General features: G+C 31.3%; 1 protein-coding gene across 1 annotated transcript in view; it reads left to right on the top strand.

Moving 5' to 3' along the window:
- Positions 1 to 21,170, top strand: part of kek4 (kekkon 4) — a 324,301-nt gene that overhangs the window by 186,667 nt on the left and 116,464 nt on the right. Inside the window, exon 3 of the mRNA XM_075300539.1 lies at positions 16,178 to 16,246. The gene's annotated coding sequence lies outside the window, so the exon portion shown is untranslated. The remainder of the gene's footprint in view (positions 1 to 16,177; positions 16,247 to 21,170) is intronic.

The raw sequence follows: 21,170 nt of genomic DNA, 5'->3' as shown, positions 1-21,170 counted from the left end.
ACCGTCGTTTGACGGGCTTTTCAACTAGTATTCTATGTTTTGTGCAAGTTTTATAGGTAAGCGTTTTTCAAAATAAAACCTCCAGCTTTTCTTCAACATCTTCGATAAGATTTTTCTATGCAGCTAAAAATATATATTTATTTATATAAAAATATTCATTCATTTCGGGGGGGTTTGATCCCCCTCATCCCCCCCCCCCTGAATACGGCCTTGATTATATACAAAAAATAGCATAAAAAGCTGAAGGTTCTAGCAAATATCCACCACCGTGAATCGCATACTAGATTTTTTCACGGATACTAATTTGTGGAAAATTCGTTTATATCGGGTCAACTGTAATTTATGTATACACACACTGAAAAAATATTGTCGTGAGGTCAAAGATTACATGTCTTTCAAATACGAATGCATATTTTGCTTAGCATAGAAGACGCATTTTTCTAATATAAAGTTTTTTACCTGGCCCAAAAGCCGATAAACTTTTCAATGAAGTCGTATTGTCCGTATAATTAATTGATTTCACTTAAAATGGGTATCATAACATGAAAGAAAAAATTGTTGGGCTAAGGTCAACGTGACTTTAATAATTCAGAAAAATTCTTTAAATTTAATGAAATTGTTTTTAAATTTGTTGTCTTTTTGCATCTTGAAACCAAAGCAAAAAATCCTTCAAATATAGGCCTTGTTTTTCAACACTCTATTTTAAAGACGTTTTTTACTTGAAGCATGCCATAATTTCTACTGGAAGTCGAATCTTAATTTGGAAAATATACCCCCAGAAAAAAGTGCCTTTGAAACTAAAGGAAAAAATTTTCATCAATATAGTTTATCCATTTTATTTCCATTAAGGTAAATTTTTGTGAAAAATAATAAAATTTACTCGTTTCAGTAAAAAATCCTAAACTGTAAGCAGTTAGGAATAGTTCATTAACTAGAATAAGGCATGGAATTTTACTCATACTATTTTCTTCGCTGGGTATAAGAATTTACTACTGAAAAAGAAAATTTTATTCACCGATAACAAAGCATTCGTAAAAATAAACAAAAACCGAACTAAAACCAAGTTTCCTCAAAATTAGTCAAATTTCTTATAAAATGATAATTGCGACTTCCTTTATAATAGAAAGTTTTTCATACATACGAACAACACTTGGCATAGAAAAATATTTTAGTTCGTTCGTACTAAGAAGTATGCAATCCTTTCAAAACTTAAGGAAACACACTTGTTAGAATATAGGAAATTTTCCTAAATTTCTATTGTCTACCTGTAATCGATACCTGTCATCGTAATCGATGTGTTTGCGCGTGGGTGTAATCGATATATTTGCGCGTCGGTTGTTTTTTAGTTGGAATCGCGTTGTTTCGGAGAGATTGTTAAAAAATAATATGGTAAAATAATATAATAAATAACAAATAAAATATATAAAATATTTGTTATTTTAAATTAGTGAGAAAAATTTTCGTTTTTTTTTAAATAAATCTATCAATGTTCGTGATAGTGTATAAAGAAAGAAAACACCAGCAGAATAACAACCCTTTCTTCATTTTGGAATCTTCAATTATCAGGTAATATTCAGTGACGCTAACCTTTTGCAACAAAAATGTTTTATGATTTTTTATATTTGTAGGTATTGAAATTGTAAAAGGAGGACAAAATCGTTAGGCAGCAACTTATTAAAAGTGAAAAGTACAAGAAGAAGAAAAAGTGCGTTTTACAGTTGATAATATCACACGGAAATTGGAAATAGTGGAATAATAAACTAATATTTCAAAGAGATTCGATGCTGTTGATTCTTAATAAATATATTCAATATAATAATAAAACATGTCTTTTATTGAAGATAAAGTTGCTTATAGAAATAAATAAAATTGTATTTAAAAACGAAGGTAAGCAGTTCTAATTATGAAGTAAAAGTTTTACCACAAATGTGTAAGATTTGTCCAAATGAATGAAAAAATTTCAATAAAATCATTCCATATATGAATTCAAATTAGTTAAATTTTTTCATTCTGTAGTATAGTGGTACATAAATATAGGAAAATGTTAACTAATATATGGAATACATTATTCCAACTTTCTACGAAAATCACATCGTTCAAACAAATAAAAATGGCTTTGGCGCTATACGAAGTTCAACTTTCTTCACAATGAGTTCATTTTAACTTAAAGAAGGGGTCACTTTTTTCTGGGTGTAGTTGTCGTTAACTCGTTTTTAAAGGATTTTGATAGCATATGAAGAAACGGCCATAAGTTCGGTCAGGCCGAATCTTATGTACCCTTCACCATGGATTGCGTAGCAACTTCTACTACAGACTGTCATTCACAATCGAATTACTTGGGTTACGGTAACATTTGCCGATGGCAAGGTATCTTAAAACTTCGTAACACCGTCTTCTAAATTGAAATTTAGTCCATACGGGGTATATATTAAACAAAAACGGCCGGCTAAATACGTATATAATTCAGTTTGAAAAAATGTTCTATAGAAATAAAATTTTACAAAATTTTCTATAGAAATAAAATTTTAACAAAATTTTCTATAGAAATAAAATTTAGACAAAATTTTCTATACAAATAAAATTTTGGCAAAATTTTCTATAGAAATAAAATTTTCACAAAATTTTCTATTGAAATAAAATTTTGACAAAATTTTCTATAGAAATAAAATCTTCAACAAATTTGCTATAGTAATAAAATTTTGACAAAATTTTCTATAGTAATAAAATTTTGACAAAACTTTCTATATCAATAAAATTTTGACAAAATTTTCTATTGAAATAACATTTCGACAAAATTTTCTATAGAAATAAAATCTTGAAAAAATTTTTTATAGTAATAAAATTTTGACAATATTTTCTATAGTAATAAAATTTTGACAAAATTTTCTATAGAAATAAAATTTTTGTAGATTATTTTTGGGGATTGGCTATATATAACTATAGACCGATATGAACCAATTGTAGCATGGTTATTAGCGGCCATATACTAGCGCCATGTATCAAATTTCACCACGTGCCAAATTTCAACCGGATCAGATGAATTTGGCTCCTCCAAGAGCTACGGAGCTCAAATGTGGGGATCGGTTTATATGGGGGTTACATATAATTATGGACCGATATGGAGCAATTCCTGCATGGTTATTAGAGACCATAAACTAACACCACGTACCATATTTCAACCGAATCGGATGAATTTTGCTCATACATGAGGCTACAGAGGTCAAATCTGGAGATCGGTTTACATGGGGGCTATATATAATTATTGACCGATGTGGACCAATTTGTGCATGGTTGTTAGAGATCATATACTAACACCATGTACCAAATTTCAGCCAGATCGGATGAATTTTGCTCCTCCAAGAGGCTCCGCAAGCCAAATCTGAGCGTCGGTTTATATGGGGCTATGCGTAAAAGTGGTCCGATATGGCCCATGTGCAATACCATCCGACCTACATTAATAACAACTACTTGTGCCAAGTTTCAAGTCGATAGCTTGTTTCGTTCGGAAGTAAGCGTGGTTTCAACAGACGGACGGACGGATGGACATGCTTAGATCGACTCAGAATTTCACCACGACCCAGAATATATATACTTTATGGTGTCTTAGAGCAATATTTCGATGTGTTACAAACGGAATGACAAAGTTAATATACCCCCCATCCTATGGTGGAGGGTACAAAAATGATTTGTTAACATTTTTGACCACATTTTAGCATGGAAAATGTTTTTTTTTTCTTCGAAAAATGTTTTATAACATTATTTTAGAAGTTTATTTCTCTATTTTCAATATCATATATCAAAAATGTATTTCTATAAAAAAAAATTTTCAAAATATTATTTTTATAGAAAATTTTGTAAAACTTTTATTTCTATAGAAAACTTCGTCAACATTTTATTCCTATAGAACATTTTGTCAAAATTTTATTTCTGTAGAACATTTTGTCAATTCTTTTTCTGTAGAAAATTTTGTCAAAATGTTATTTTTATAGAAATTTTTTTTCAAAATTTTATTATTATAGAAAATTTTACCAAAATTTTAATTTTGCAGAATATTTTGTCAAAATTTTAGTTCTACAGAAAATTTTTGTCAAAATTTTATTTTTATACCCACCACCATAGAATGGTGATGGGGGTATAATAAGTTTGTCATTCCGTTTGTAACACATCGAAATATCGTTTTCCGACTATATAAAGTATATATATTCTTGATCAGGGAGAAATTCTAAGACGATATAACGATGTCCGTCTGTCCGTCTGTCTGTCTGTCTGTCTGTCTGTCTGTTGTAATCACGCTACAGTCTTCAATAATGAAGCAATCGTGCTGAAATTTTGCACAAACTCGTCTTTTGTCTGCAGGCAGGTCAAGTTCGAAGATGGGCTATATCGGTCCAGGTTTTTATATAGTCCCCATATAAACCGACCTCCCGATTTGGGGTCTTGGGCTTATAGAAATCGCAGTTTTTATCCAATTTGCCTGAAATTTGAAATCTAGAGGTATTTTATGACCATAAAGAGGTGTGCCAAAAATGGTGAGTATCGGTCCATGTTTTGGTATAGCCCCCATATAGACCGATCTCCCGATTTTACTTCTTGGGCTTATAGAAACCGCAGTTTTTATTCAATTTACTTGAAATTGGAAATCTAGAGGTATTGTAGGACCACAAATACGTGTGCCAAAAATTGTGAGTATCGGTCCATGTTTTGGTATGGTCCCCATATAAAACGACCTCCCGATTTGGGGTCTTGGGCTTATAGAAATCGTAGTTTTTATCCAATTTACCTGAAATTTGAAATCTAGAGGTATTTTATGACCATAAAGAGGTGTGCTAAAAATGGTTAGTATCGGTCCATGTTTTGGTATAGCCCCCATATAGACCGATCTCCCGATTTTACTTCTTGGGCTTATAGAAACCGCAGTTTTTATTCAATTTACTTGAAATTGGAAATCTAGAGGTATTGTAGGACCACAAATACGTGTGCCAAAAATTGTGAGTATCGGTCCATGTTTTGGTATAGCCCCCATATAAAACGACCTCCCGATTTTGGGTCTTGGGCTTATAGAAACCTTTGTTTCTATCCAATTTGTCTGAAATTGGATATCTAGAGGTATTTTAGGACCATAAGAGGTGTGCCGAAAATGGTGAGTATCGGTCCATATTTTGGTATAGGCCCCATATAGACCGATTTCCCGATTTTACTTCTTGGGCTTCTAGAATCCGAAGTTTTTATCCTATTTGCCTGAAATTGGAAATCTAGAGGTATTTTCGGGTCATAAAGAGGTGTGCCGAAAACGGTGAGTATCGGTCCATATTTTAGTATAGCCCCCATAAGAACGATCTCCCGATTTAACTCCTTGGGTTTCTAGAAACCGTAGTTTTTATCTGATTTGCCTGAATTTGTAAATATTCTGATATTTTAGGCTCACAAAAACGTGTATCGGATTAAGTTTTTATCGGTCCATTTGATAATGCCTCCATATAGACCGACTTCACTTCTTGACGGTGTAGAAGGCGCACTGATCATGAAAATTGCTTGAAACTCAATGTAAAATTTCCAGATTTTACTTCCACAGATTTAAGATTTCAAATTAAGACGTTATTTTATAATTTTCTTGCACACTTACAAGAGATGTTAATGATTCCTCTAAAACTCAAACAAAAATGGTTCTTATAAATCCAGAATCTGATATAGTCCTAATAGGTGAAATCTTTAAATTTATCTTCGGGAAGTGTCCTCAAGTCCTCAAGCCCTCCTGAAATTTCAAAGGAAACCCTAATATTTGGTTCATGGTGGTGGGTATTTAAGATTCGGCCCGGCCGAACTTAGTGCTGTATATACTTGTTATAGAATATTGTTGTCAAAATTTTATTTCTGAAGAACATATAAAAAAATTTTTGTCAAAATTTTAGTTGTATAGAAAAATTTTGTCAAAATTTTATTTTTATGGAAAATTTATGTCGACATGTTGTTTTTATATAAAATGTTTGTCAAAATTTCATTTTTATAAAATTTTTTTTTTAAATTTTATTTGTGTAGAACATTTTTGTGAAAATTTTATTTTTATAGAAAAATTTTGTCAAAATTTTATTTTTATAGAAAATTTTTAAAAATTTTATTTCATAGAATATTGTGTCAAAATTTTATTTCTATAGAAAATGTTTGTAAAATTTTTATTTTTATAGAAAATGTTTGTCAAAATTTTATTTTTATAGAATATTTTGTCAAAATTCTATTCCTGTAGAACATTGTGGTAATTCTTTTTTGTAGAAATTTTTGTCAAAATTTTAATTTATAGAAAATTTTTGTCTAAATTTTAGTTCTATAGAAAAATTTTCTTAAAATTTTATTTTTATAGAATATTGTTGTCAAAATTTTATTTCTGAAGAACATTTTGTCATTTTGTTATCTAGAAATTTTTTTCAAAATTTTATTTTTATAGAAAATTCTTGCCAAAATTTAATTTATATAAAATATTTTGTCAAAATTTTAGTTGTATAGAAAAATTTCGTCAAAATTTTGTTTTTATAGAAAATTTTTGTCAACATGTTATTTTTATATAAAATGTTTGTCAGCATTTTTTTTTTATAGAAATTTTTTGTCAACATGTTATTTTTATAAAAAAAGTTTGTCAAAATTTAATTTTTATATAAAATTTTGTCAAAATTCTATTTCTGTAGAACATTTTGTCAATTCTTTTTTGTAGAAATTTTTGTCAAAATTTTAATTTTATAGAAAATTTTTGTCTAAATTTAAGTTCTATAGAAAATTTTTGTCAAAATTTTAATTGTATAGAACATTTTTGTGAAAATTTTATTTCTAAACAAAATTTTTGTCAAAATTTTATTTTTATTGAAAATTTTTCCAAAATTTTATTTTTATAGAAAATTTGGTCAAAATTTTAGACCTATAGAATTTTTTTGTCAAATTTTTATTTTTATAAAATATATTGTCAAAATTTTATTTCTACACAAAATTTTTGTAAAAATTTTATTTTTATACAAAATGTTTGTCAAAATTTTATTTTTATACCCTAAACCACATAGTGATCAGGGTATAATAAGTTCGATCGGCCAAAAAATGTGCCTACCAGAAATATTGATTTTAGACCCCATAAAATATATACCGATCGACTCAGAATCACCTCCTGAGTCGATCTAGCGCTTGATGTCAGTCCGTCCGTCTGTCCATGTATTTGTTGTTCACAGGATTCCGGTGGCAATTATTAACCGATTTTGATGAAATTTGGTACAGGGAGTTTTTTGGGCACAAGGACGAACGCTATTGAATTTGGAAGAAATCGGATCAAATTTAGATATAGCTTCCATATATATGTATCGCCCGATTTCGACAAATGGGGTCACGTTGCGCTTTTTTTCAAACGGATCGTCACCAAATTTGGCAAAAGGTAATATTTTCCATCGCCCTTCAAGTCTGCAAAATTTCTTATAAATCGGTTCAGATTTAGATATAGCTCTCATATATATGCATCGCACGATTTTCCCAAATTTGGCCACAAAACCATTATTTATCAACCGATCTTACTCAAAGTTAGCTAAATATAATCTTCTATAGCACTAACTATATGTGCAAAAAATCATAGAAATCGGTTCAGATTTAGCTATAGCTCCCATATATATGTACCGCCCGATTTTTCTAAATTTGGCCATAAAATCCTTATTTATCAACCGATCTTACCCAAATTTGGCTAAATGTAGTCTTCTATAGCACTAACTATATGTGCAAAAAAAACATCGAAATCGGTTCAGATTTAGATATAGCTCCCATATATATGTATAGCCCGATTTTCCCAAATTTGGCCATAGAACCCTTATTTATTAACCGATCTTACTAAAAGTTGGCTAGATCCAGTCCTCTATAGTACTAACTATATGTGCAAAATTTCATCGAAATCGGTTCAGATGTAGATATAGCTCCCATATATGTATCACCCGATTTTGAAAAATTCGCCCCTAATAACCTTATGTTTGACCATACAAGGCTCATTTCTTAACTGATCTTACTCAAATCTTGCACAAGGTAACCTTTTGTGGTATTAATCAAACCCGCAAAATATTATGCAAATTGGTTCAGATTTAGATATAGCTTCCATATATATGCATCGCTCGATTTTCCCAAATTTGGTCACAGTACTCTTATTTATTAACCAATGTTACTCAAATTTCAAATTTTGATGTACTAGCCGATCGTACTTATACGTACTTGTAGCTCCCACATAAGAATATTACTCGATTTTTACAAATTTGTATTTATTACCCAAACTAATTTAACGATTTTCTCTTTTTTAATAATGGACTCAATATTAGTGGCATACTAACTCCGTAGGCGCAATATCAACACAGCCAGTGTTGCTAGAAGTAGGGGATATTCCCTATATGTAAACTTTATTCCTGTAGAGAATTTTGTCAACATTTTATTTCTATAGAACGTTTTGTCAAAATTGTATTTCTATAGAAATTTTTTTCAAAATATTATTTCTATAAAAAATTTTCTCAAAATTTTATTTCTATAGAATTTATTGTCAAAATTTTATTTCTATAGAAAAATTTCTCACAAAAATTTGTTTATAGAAACTTTTTCCAAAATTTTATGTTTATAAAGATTTTACAAAAAAGATTACTAATTTGGGTAGAATTTTACCAACTGTGGCAACCGTGGTGGTAATACAAATTTATATTCTAAGTTATATACGTTGCATATTCATGTTTTAAGATAATAAAGTACTTAGAACCATTTTTGTTTTGTAAAATTTTTTTAAATTTAACGAAAAATATAGTAGGGAAAATTGTTTGGGAATGTATGGGAAAGTAGGGAACTTTTTGTGTCCTTGTGGGGTAAACCGAACATTTTCCGTGGCAACATTGACTATGAGCTATAGTCAAATTGACACAAAGCACCCGTAGACATGTACCCCTTAATTTTCTTAAATATGCAACTGCGGTTTATCGCCCAGACCTATATGTTACCCCTCAAATGCTTATGATTACTAATTCTGTAATGGTGGTTTAGGGTATGATATAGTCGGCCCCGCCCGACTTACTACTTTACTTACTTGTTATAGAATATTTTGTCTGTAGAACATTTTGTCAATTCTTTTTTGTAGAAATTTTTGTCAACATTTTATTTGTATAGAAAATGTTTGTCTAAATTTTATTTTTATAGAAAATTCTTGCCAAGAATATTATTTTTATAGAACATTTTGTCAATTTTTTTTCTGTAGAAATTTTTGTTAAAAAAAAAAAAAAAATTATAGAAAGTTCTTGCCAAAATTTTATTTATATCGTATATTTTGTCAAAATTTTAGTTGTATAGAAAAATTTTGTCAACATATTACTTGTATATAAAATGTTTGCGAACATATTATTTTTATATAAAATGTTTGTCAAAATTTCATTTTTATAGAAAATTTTTGTCAAATTTTAATTTTATAGAAAATTTTTCCAAAAGTTTACTTTTATAGAATATTTTGTCAAAATTGTAGTTCTATAGAATTTTTTTTGTCAATTTTTTATTTTTATAGAATATTTTGTCAAAATGTTATTCCTATATAAAATTTTTGTCAAAATTTTATTTTTATAGAAAATTCTTGCCAAAATTTTATTTCTATAGAAAATGTTGTCAATTTTTTTTCTATGGAAATCATTTTTAAAAATTTTATTTCTATAGAACATTTTGTCAAAATTTTATTTCTATAGAAAAATTTGCCAAGATTTTATTTCTATAGAAAATTGAAGTAGTGTAACGCTCTTGAAACATATTTGGGATAATGATATTCTTTCTCAGCGTGTGTATCGTAGGTACGGACAGGTGAACATTCGTTATATCGTCTCATCCAAGAATATATTCAGTTTTTACAGTCGCAAATCGACATTGTACAAACGGAATGACAAACTTATTATACCCACGTCCTATGATGATGTGTATAAGTACATAACAGGAAATGCAAGATCCTTTGAATTAGAAATTTTAAATTCACTCTTACGTTTTCCTGCAGTAGTATATGGGTGCTGTGTTGATCATGGGACTTGACCTGGCAAATAAAACACAAATCTATGCTCTCGCTCAGAAAGTTGACTTCATTAGCGAAGGCTGTAACGTGAATTCCATTATTGGAAAATGTTTGTGGACACTATTCAACAAATAAATGAATTACTTTTTGTGTGTATACATTCACACACTATGTGATTTCACATCGATATTTCGATGTATTTCCATGGTGTGGTAGAGGCTATAAAAATTACAAAATTCCGCCATTAAATTTCGAACAAATAGCTCTTTTTGTTATTTTGTTATCCTTTTATGGTATCTGTCCTTCGTCTCCATAGCATACACAAATTATATCAATTAAGTGCTCAATTACTTCGCAAAAGATCTAGGCCATAGCAATGCAATCGTATTGAAAAAGCACATCATCTGGCTTTCAATGGTCATGAAATTTCCATGTCATAAATAAAATTAAACAGATGCTTTGTTAATTCAATAAACGTCATTAAATGCGTTTGAATACACAAACCAATTACACCAAATCCCAGTGTATGGTTTTAATTATTTCCGTACAATTTCGATAATTGTTTAAGCAAATAATAAAAGCGTATTGCCGATTCAATTTCCTTAATTTTTGTGTTAATATTCCATTAAAAATCATACCATTTATAGTAATATTGTATGAAATAATCTATAATCTGTAAAGGATTAGTCAATTATTTAATGAATTAAAAAAGAAAATTTAATTGTTTTTGCTGTAATATTTATGGTTCTATTCAAACAAATTTTGAACATTTTATTGAAAAAATTTGCATGATAATAATAGGCTTACATTTGGCGTTACTTTTTTTTTTTGCAAATGTGGTAAAATATCTGTGGAATTTTGCCAAAACAATATATGTCTTATTTAAAAATTTTGCAGGAGAGCATAATTATTGTTTACTACATTTAAATAGCTATGTTGCATTTTCATTTTTAAAAATTTGACCTTCTAAATTGTACAGTTTTACGCCCTATGGAAATGGAAATTTGTACAAAACATGAAATTATATGTTTTGTCATAAAAGCGGATTTTTTAATTTGTACATTTGACAATCGAATATGTTGTCATATATTTTATTTTGTGAGAAGCTAATTACAAAACGAAACATTTACTGATATGTCAATATTTAATCTGTAAAAAATTTTGATTTTAACTTTTTGTTTGGAAAATTATATAGATTTTGTGAAATCTGTGCTACCGGCTTTAGTCGCAGTTTTCAACCTATTTTGCACCACGCGAATTTTTATGGAGACTTTTTTAAAGCTCCAAAATTTGCGACATTTGTTACTCATAGGGAAACATTTCAAGCATAACGAAAACATAAAGCATACTTAGAAGAAGGAACAGGTAAAGCTGATAGAATTTCTTCCTATATATACTTTTATATATACTTTTTGTGATAAACGTTTATTCTTTTCCAGGAAGTTAAAACAATTTCATAAAGACTAATCAAACAAGTAAGTAAATTCTAAAGTCGGGCGGGGCCAAAATCAATAGGGATCGTCTTTAAGCCGAAAAACGAACCTGTGCCAAATTTGAGGACGATCCGACTTAAACTGCGAGCTGTACTTTGCACACAAAAATACATCAACAGACAGACAGACGGACATCGCTAAATCGACTCTGGATTTAATTCTAAGACGACCGGTATACTAAAAGATGGGTCTATGACTGTTCCTTCTGGGCGTGACATACGAATGCACAAACTTATACCCTGTACCACAGTTTGCGGCGCCCACGAGCCGATTAAACAAATTTTATTTAACAAAAACATAAATTTAGTTGGGCACCGTGGAGCAGTGGTTGGTACGTCCGCCTTGCATATCAAGGGTCCTGGGTTCGATCTCTGCTCGACCGAACACCCAAACAGTTTTTTTTTACATATATTCCAGATATGTTGGGAAGATTCCGAAAATGTGTTCAATATTACATACGACTAAATTAAAATTTTACTATGAATCTGTAAAATGTGTCTTATTAAGGACTTAAAGTCAGAAAAGAACAGTGCTTGACATAAACGAAATGGACTGTGTTGTTTGTTAAAAACTATTTTTTTATTGAAAAAAATAAAAATTTTGTAACAAACGATTTTTTTTTGTGATAAAAGTTTAAAATTTTCGAAGAAATTCAAAAAACTCCAACAAAAGAAAAACGTTTTCGGTACACATTTTCCAAACGTACCAAATTTCAATCAGATCGGTTGAATTTTGTTTCGCCAAAAGGCACCGGAGGTCAAATCTGGGGATCGGTTTATATGGGAGCTATATATAATTATTGACCGATGTGGACCAATTTCTGCATGGTCATTAGAGACCATATACTAACACCTGTACCACATTTCAGCCGGATCGGATGAAATTTGCTTCTCTTAGAGGCTTCGCACGCCAAATCAGGGGATCGGTTTATATGGGGGCTATATATAATTATGGACCGCTGTGGACCACTTTTTGCATGGTTGTTAGAGATCATACACCCTCAAAAAAAATCGCTTCTGTAACATATACTCCCAAACATATTTTGCTTCAAGCATATAAATTTTTGGTTATTGCCCAAACATTTATATGTTTGATTTCTTCCAATATATAATATGTTTGAAAGCATATTGGTCTAAACAATATAATATGTTTGGGTAGTCTAAGTTCCAAACATTTTGTATTTTTCCATCCAAATTCAATAATGTTGTCTTCCAAAAAACTATATGTTATTATGTGAACATATAATATGTAATACAAACATTGTAGAAGAAATTATTAAATTTTATATTTTTTTTTTCAATTTTACCTTTTGCCGGACGGGGATTCGAACAGCGGACCACACAGTTTGTAAGCCAGCACACTAACCACTGGGCTATGTAGCTGTTGTGGTCATCAAGAGATAATTATCGTTATAAGTTATATTTATATAGCATAGCTTGCGGCGCCCACGAGCCGATGCAAACATAACATTGTTTAACAACATAATATTGGTAAACATACATTTGTTGGCAGCGTGGAGCAGTGGTTGGTCGTCCGCCTTGCGTGACAGGGGTCCTGGGTTCGATCCCTGCTTCGACCAACACCATTTTTTCTTTTTTTTTATATATATTTTTTAACATATATTCCAGATTCGTTCGGAAGTTCCCGAAAAGGTGTTCAGCATTACATACTATTATATTAAATTTTTACTACGAAATTGTAAAGTGTGTTTTATAAAAGACTTAAAGTCAGAAAAGAAAAATGCTTGATATAAACGAAATGGACTGAGTTCAAATCAAATATTATTTTTTTATTGCAAAAATAAAAATTGTGTAACAAATAAAGGTTTTTTTCCGGTATAAATTGGTATTATCGCGTTAAAATGGCCATGTTTACCCTTTTACTTTTCTTTAATAATTTCTTTTAAAGAAAATAAATTTATTCAAATGTTGCTTTGGATCTTTCCCCACCATGTTATAATACAATTTACCGGAAAAAGTTGTAATGTTATTCTGGTTTTGCCGCTAAAATGAGAAATAATTTTAGCGGCAAAACTCGAACTCAATGCCCGCTTTTATTTTCGAAAAAATCCGTCAACTCCTCTTGGACTACTCATTAATAAAGAGGAACTAATCTTTGTTTTTATAGATCTTACTGTTTAATTTTTCACTGTTTCGTCCTGTTTTCATTTTACTTTCACAACTCTAAAAAGAGTGCACTGAAAAAATATTATCGTGAGGCCAAAGAGTTCATGTCCTTAAAATAAGAATACAAATTTTGCTTAGCTTAGAAGACGCATTTCTCTAATATAAAGTTTTTTTCCATGTTCAAAGGTCGATACTTTCAATGAAGTCGTGTTGTCGTTATAATTAAGTGATTTGACTTAAAAACTAAGGTCAACTTGACTTTAATAATTCAGAAAAATTCTTTAAAATTAATGAAACTGTCTTTAAATTTGTTGCATTTTTGCATCTTGACTACAAGGCAAAAATCATTCAGAAATAGGATATGTTTTTCAATACTTTATTTTAAAGAAATTTTTTACTTGAAACATAGCATAATTTCTACTGTAAGTCTTGTTTTTAACGGACATTTTATAGCATTTGAAAAAAGCTGAAAAAGCGAAAAATTGAAATGTGCTTCGTAGAGTCAAGTACACAAAACCCCATTTAAAAGAGAATTGTGTCTTAAAAGCATCCTTACTTGTATTCTCCGCTTCTTTGGTTCGGAATCAACACCAAAATTGTTAAAGTGGAGACACAATCTTTGGAACCGGACATGCTTTTTGTTCAGTGTATAGTGCCCTTTCGTTAGTTTTTATGAAGATCCCTTTAATTACCTTTGTTTGAATATTTTGACTTACTCGTCCTACGTTCCGATTTGTTTTGACGAAACATAAAAATTGTGCCCGTAATGCGAAAATGATAAACAAAACTCATGCTCTTTTTTTCAAATATATTTTATCTTGGTTCCGAATGAATTTTTTCTCCGAATACTCATTTTAATATTTTACTTAAGCATATACAATTTTTGGCGAAGTCTTATATCACAACATATATATGTTTACTCATAATATGTAAATTAATACTTGTTTATATTCACACGTAGTATTTTTCCTATATTTAATGAAATTTTCTTTGTGTATATATATTTGTAATGCGCCAATTGGTTACTTTCATTATTTTACTTCCAGCATACACTTTGTCTCTCTTTGTAAACACATATATGTTCATGGGCTATTTCTAAATTAATATATGTTTGAATACAAGCATATTATATTTACAAACATTTTATGTCCCAAACATAATATGTTCTAACATATTAACATATATGTCCCAAACATATTATGCTAGTTTATGAACATTATATGTTTGCACTCAAAAATATTGTGTTTAAAAATTTGAGTTCCAAACATATAATGTTTATACCCAAACATATGAAAAACAGTCTTTTTCGTCCGTGTATGCTGACACTATGTACCAAATTTCAGCCGGATCGGATGAAATTTGCTTCTCCTAGAGGATCCCCAAGCCAAATTTGGGGGTCCGTTTATATGGGGGCTATACGTAAAAGTGGGCCCATATGGGCCATTTGCAATACCATCCGACCTACATCAATAGCAACTACTTGTGCCATGTTTCAAGTCGATAGCTTGTTTCGTTCGGAAGTTAGCGCGATTTCAACTGACGGACATACTTAGATCGACTCAAAATTTCACCACGACCCGGAATATATATACTTTATGGGGTCTTAGAACAAAATTTCGATGTGTTACAGACGGAATGACAAAGTTAATATACCCCCATCCTATGGTGGAGGGTATAAAAACTCTCCGTTGTAACAGAAATGCTTGCGCTTTGGAAGAAGACTTGGTGTAATTTGTTCTTCCTATTATACCCACCCATCCTTGTGCACAGGCCCACTTAATCAATCATCGCTTCATTTTTGTGAAAATCGTATGAAGCGAGCTTAGTGATTCATCTTTAAATTAAATGTATTACAAACAAACATACATACTTAAAGACCGGTATGCACCTCTAGCGAAAAATTTCATTCCCATAAGAAATGCATTGCTATTTATGCTAACGAAATTTTCGGTAGCGTTCAATTTCGTAAGCTGGTACGCACCTCTAATGAAAATAACAGGGTTGTCAAAAGCATATTTTGGCAGCAAACATTTAATTTATTACAATCATTGTGTGCGTAAAAGTTTTAAAAGGTCTGTAAATAATAAACAATTTTTTTGAGGAATATTTGGAACATATATTAACAATTTTCTAAAAGCGATTAGCTGGTTTAAAATTTGTGTACACAGCCCTGTTTTTTTTTTTTTGTTGTAGACTTAAATAAATTTTTGCTACCGAAAATTTCGCTAGAGGTGCATACCGGCCTTAAAAGGAGTTGTGGGAAAATGTATAAGTAAAATTGAGAAAGTGAATTGCCCGTGTGTCCGCAAGTTTCTGCTTTCGTTATAAAATTAAATTCTTAGTTGTTTCCTCGATCAAAATTTTTTTTTACCAGGCTAAACAAATTCTGACTTTTTCAATTTTTAAATTTCTTTTTTTTTCTGTTTATAAGACAATCTATACCAAACCTATTTAACCCCTTCGTAACCCTTGTGAACCCCCACAGTATCGAACAAGTTTTAATTAAGTTTTTTTTTTTAATATGTTTTCAGGCAACTTTGTAAATTAAACAAAGTTCAAATTCAAACATAAATCGAATGCAACAGTGCAAAATACGAAAGGTAAGATTTTTCAAATTATGTAGAATACTAATGAGATTTAGGTTAAACGCAACGCAGCAATAACCTTAATAACCAACAACCAAGATGACGCTTCTAGCACACTTCAAACAAGTATATAAGGCCGCGCCAAATCATAAATTCACACCACAATTATTCAAATATAAATGTTCCCTTTGACAACTCTTCGTTGTAACGGATTATTTACTCTCCCAAGCAGATCGGTTCAAATAGTACGCTTACTGAAAGTAAACTTAAAGTTTCTAAATATATAGACTTCACGAAACATGACGAATCATCAATGGATAATAGTGGAGACGGTAGTTGTAGTGATGGATGACGTAACAATTATCGTATCCCTGAAGTTGTCATAGCTGCCGAAAGTGACATTCTGCTGCCAGTGGGATGGTCCTAGGACCCCAGAACAGATACCAGAGGAAAATAACTGCTTCACCGACGGATCGAAGATTGTGAGAGGGCGGTACTGGTTGTATATGTGGAGAATCCAAACACCGAGATCCTTTTCCGATTACCGGACCACAGCACAATCCTGTAGTCAGAAGTGCGTTCCATAAAGAAGTGTGTTATATGGTTCGGGCATAACACGTGGCCACAGAACGTGAACTTTTGAGCCGGTGGGCAATGAAGGCAATAGCCGACATTACTCGTACGGTTCCTTCGCGAAGTATATTAGAATGCAAGAGAATGATCAACGAATACTCAGAATATGGCGGGATCCGCATCATGACGGAATAAGAGAGAACTTTAAGGCAAATGCTCTTAAACCAATCATAATTCTTGTTACCATGACCCTTGATATATCTTAGTGAAACGTAGTGAACGTTTGTTACTAAAAGAAGACAAATTATCCAGTTCGCTCACCCATCCCATTAAAACCCACAACACTACAAATTTTCCATAAATTATTTGTTGATGTTAAGAACTGGACATTTTGTCGTAAATGAGTGCAAACTTTCACTAACATTGGTCTCAAGGATATCATGATAAATGCTTTGTTCATTCCACTCACAGTGGGATATACAATAAAGGAGATTAATGATAGGAAATTTTTAGATTTTTCCTACTATTAGATGTCATGTCAATGGCATAATTACTTCTTATTACATTTGTAATCAAGACCCGTAGGCAATGAAGTTGCGACTAAACGAACACTGGTTTTTAGGTGCCAGTGGTAACAAGTTGGACGAGAAGAATCCAAGAAACACGTACATCTGGTATTTATGTTGTAACAAATTCATTTTATGCCTTCGAGGCAGTGTATGTGTATGAGACAGTACATTCGGAAAATATAAAATTTAACGAATGTGAATTTTGAATATTAATTTCATGTCGAAACAAGATGTATTTTTATTGATTTCAAAATAAAACGGCAGAATTCTCAGCAGCGGCAATTTTTTAAATCTTCTAAGCATCTACCAAATTATCTGAAGAACTCTGGAGGAAATAGATTGGATCATAATCAATGGTCAAGGAGTCAAATATGCAGGGAAATCAAGATAAGATGGAAAATGTACCTCTGTAATTCTATAAGCAAAAACCGTAAAGATTGGATACACCAGAAACGAAGGTCCTGATTATCTTATATGTTCCAAAACGGATTGTGATATATCTCAATTTCTAATTCAATATGTTTGTAATTGCTATTACATGGGAAAACGGCCAGTTTTATGTACCAATCGATACATTTTCGACAGATATTTATCCCTAGCATCGTCTAGTCTTCAATTTAATCAATTAAACACAACCTTTTTCTTTTAATTTAGTAAAATACTGACCAGAGAGGTTGATAACTGAAATACATGGTTGACAAAAGAAATATGAACTTTCTCGATAGCTGGTGAAGTCGGCAGAATATCAGATTTTACTTCTGAACCACTTAAATCGACATTTTTGCGTTAAGATACACACAAAAAAGTACACACAACATTTTTTTTCTGATGCAATCACCAAATTAATTGATCCAATTAATTTTTTAATTGAAATGTCTTCAATCACGAAAATGATAGTATTAATCACAGTTTTAATTGGGCATAGAAAAAATTCTTGTTTAAAAAATTAATTGATTTTTTTCAGAAAAATTCAATTAATTTTTTAATTGATTCAATTAAAAATTTAATTGATGTTGATTGCAAAACTCAATTAATTTATTAATTAAAAAGGGTAACTATTTTTAATTACTTTCAGAATTGGCTTAGAGAGGGCGGGCAACAGAACCGAATGATGAAGGTAGCTATAACCGATGCTGTCGGCAGACCCAATCAACACCATATGAGATATTATTTGTTTCGACCGAATCAGTCGGGTGACACAAATGCCAACTGGTAGTTACTACAACTGCCAAAAGGAGGTTGGCAATAAATTCTATTGTCACAACCAATCTGTATTCTCTGATTGGTTATTCTGAGATTTCTTTCAAAGAGAACGAGCAGGTGGAAGTTTCTGGGACAAAGCGGACCGCATCGGAAGGAGAAAGATTGAAAAATCCCATCAAGGGATCACAATGGACCTATACTGGTCTAAGTGGGCATCAATTCAAGAAAATTGAAGTCACCCTCTACAATCTAACCTAACCTTACCTAATATGTATTCTTTGTGTAACAATTATTCCACACAATTAAAAATTGTGGGTCTCCACTATCAAATTGTTGTCGTACTCATATTCCACCAATCATTTCTATGAGTGTGTGTTCCTTCGATTTAGTCAAGTATGACCCACATTTTGGTCCGATTTGGCCAAATGTTGCCCGATTTTAGGCTTTTCTTACTTAGACGTGGATTCAAAAAATTCGGTCCAACCGAACTTTTCGCCTTCCTTCATTATTTGTTTTAAAGACAATGCATTTTTTTTTGGCCGCACTATTTTTCCATGTGTAATCTGAATACTAAAGATTTTATCCATAAAATATTAATTAAATATGACTCAGTTTTCGAAATGAGAATTTTGCCAAATATTTCGATGGATGGAGACCAAAATAGAGATTAATTACCAAGACAATGACGTTAAGGAGAAAAATCATTTCTCCTTGGCAACCATAAATCACAATATTTCCGTTTTGTTCTTCGATATTTGTGCATGTTTATATATAGTTAGGTGTGAATACCAATATATAAGGAGGCACAAATTCGTGTGTTGGATATTTTTCTTATATAACATAAAATTCTCGATAAATTGTATAGAATTCTATATTTCCACATTTCCAAACAAGGAAACAAAAATGCTGTCTTGTCAATTTGTGACGATTAGGGAATATGTGCTGAAGTGAAAAAGTCAAATGTCTCACAAAAATCATATACAGTGCCAGGATGTATTTGTTCCGGTACCATCAATAAATAGGCGAATAAAAAACTCCATAAAGTCCTTGATGGATAATTTAAGTTTAAATTGATTTCTAGGAAAATGTCTTGGAAAGTTTATAGCTTATGCGGAAGAAATTTTTGATTATTTACATTTTAAAAGAAATGGGAATTTTTTTCATTTCACGTTAAGTCATATGTCATTCTACACTAAAAAAAAACTTGACGAGTTTTAAAAATTTTGTTTTTATACTGAGTGTATTGATTTCGAAACATATAAGGAGACAAATGCACTAATGATACGCGGAAAAAATTTGACATAATATGAGAGGTTATTCAACATACATTTTACGACACGCAATTTACACAATATTAACAACAAATTTCTTTTAATTAAGGACAAATATTTCGCTTCTCTAAGTGGTTTCACTGCAATGTGAAACGGCGTTTGTACTCGTCTATAAAAAGTAGGTCCTTTGTCATTGAGCTAAACATGGAATCGGGCAGCACTAAGTGACAAGAGATAAGTTCATATCACATTGTATTGAATCGTCTAAGTGAGCCTGAAATATCGGTCTGCCACAATACCTAACCGAAAGAAAACAAAAAAGAGAGATGAACTTCTCATCCAAGAGATGAACTTCTGATCACTGTGGTATCATATTGGACTGAATCGTCTAAGTGATTCAGTCTAAAGAAAACATATAAGGAACTTTCGAGCAGGGCCGACTATTTTATACCCTGAACAACTTTATGAATCTACATTTTCGTTACCATCTCAAATGCTTCCAATTGGCTGGGTGTTATATATAAAGGTTCATATTTCCAAAATTTTTTAGATTTCTACAAAATCTTTTGGCCTAAAATTTAAGTCGGCTAATGCCCTAATGCGAATATTGGTAAAACAAAAAACGAGTAAGTAGGATGTCGGGCGGGCCGACTATATCATATCGGTCCAGAATTATATACGTAGCCCCCATAAAAACCCCCAAATTTCATCCTATTCGGTTGAAATGTGATATGTTATGTTAGATTATGGACTAACATTCATGCAAAAATTGGTCCATAATTATATATAGCCCCCATATAAACCGATCCCCAGATTTGTCTTGCGGAGCCTCTTAGAGGACTAAATTTCATCCGATCCGGTTGAAATTTGGTACGTGGTGTTAGTATATAGCCACTAATATTGGTCCACAATTGTATATACCCGATACCCAGGTTTGACTTCCGGATCCTCTTGGAGAAGCAAATTTCATCCCATTCGGATGAATGCCCAGATAAACAGAGATCCAAATTTTACTTCTTGAGCCTCCTGGATAAGCAAATTTGATCTTGCTAAAATTTGGTAATGACCAAACTAAAATTGCTCCATATCGGTTCATAGTTGTATATAGCCCCTATATAAACCGATCCTCATATTACACTTCCGGCTCTCTAATTACAGCGCAAAATTAACTGAATTATATAGGTATTTAATCTGATTTTATACCCTCCACCATATGATGGGGGTATATTAACTTTGTCATTCAGTTTGTAAAACATCGAAATATTGCTCTAAGACCCCATAAAGTATATATATTATGGGTCGTGGTGAAATTCTGAGTCGATC

Source organism: Haematobia irritans, chromosome 3 (assembly GCF_050003625.1).
Source record: "Haematobia irritans isolate KBUSLIRL chromosome 3, ASM5000362v1, whole genome shotgun sequence".
In the NCBI taxonomy this organism is placed as follows: Eukaryota; Metazoa; Arthropoda; class Insecta; order Diptera; family Muscidae; genus Haematobia; species Haematobia irritans.
Note: the sequence above shows the minus strand (reverse complement) of the source record. Positions and strands in the feature narration are given on the sequence as shown.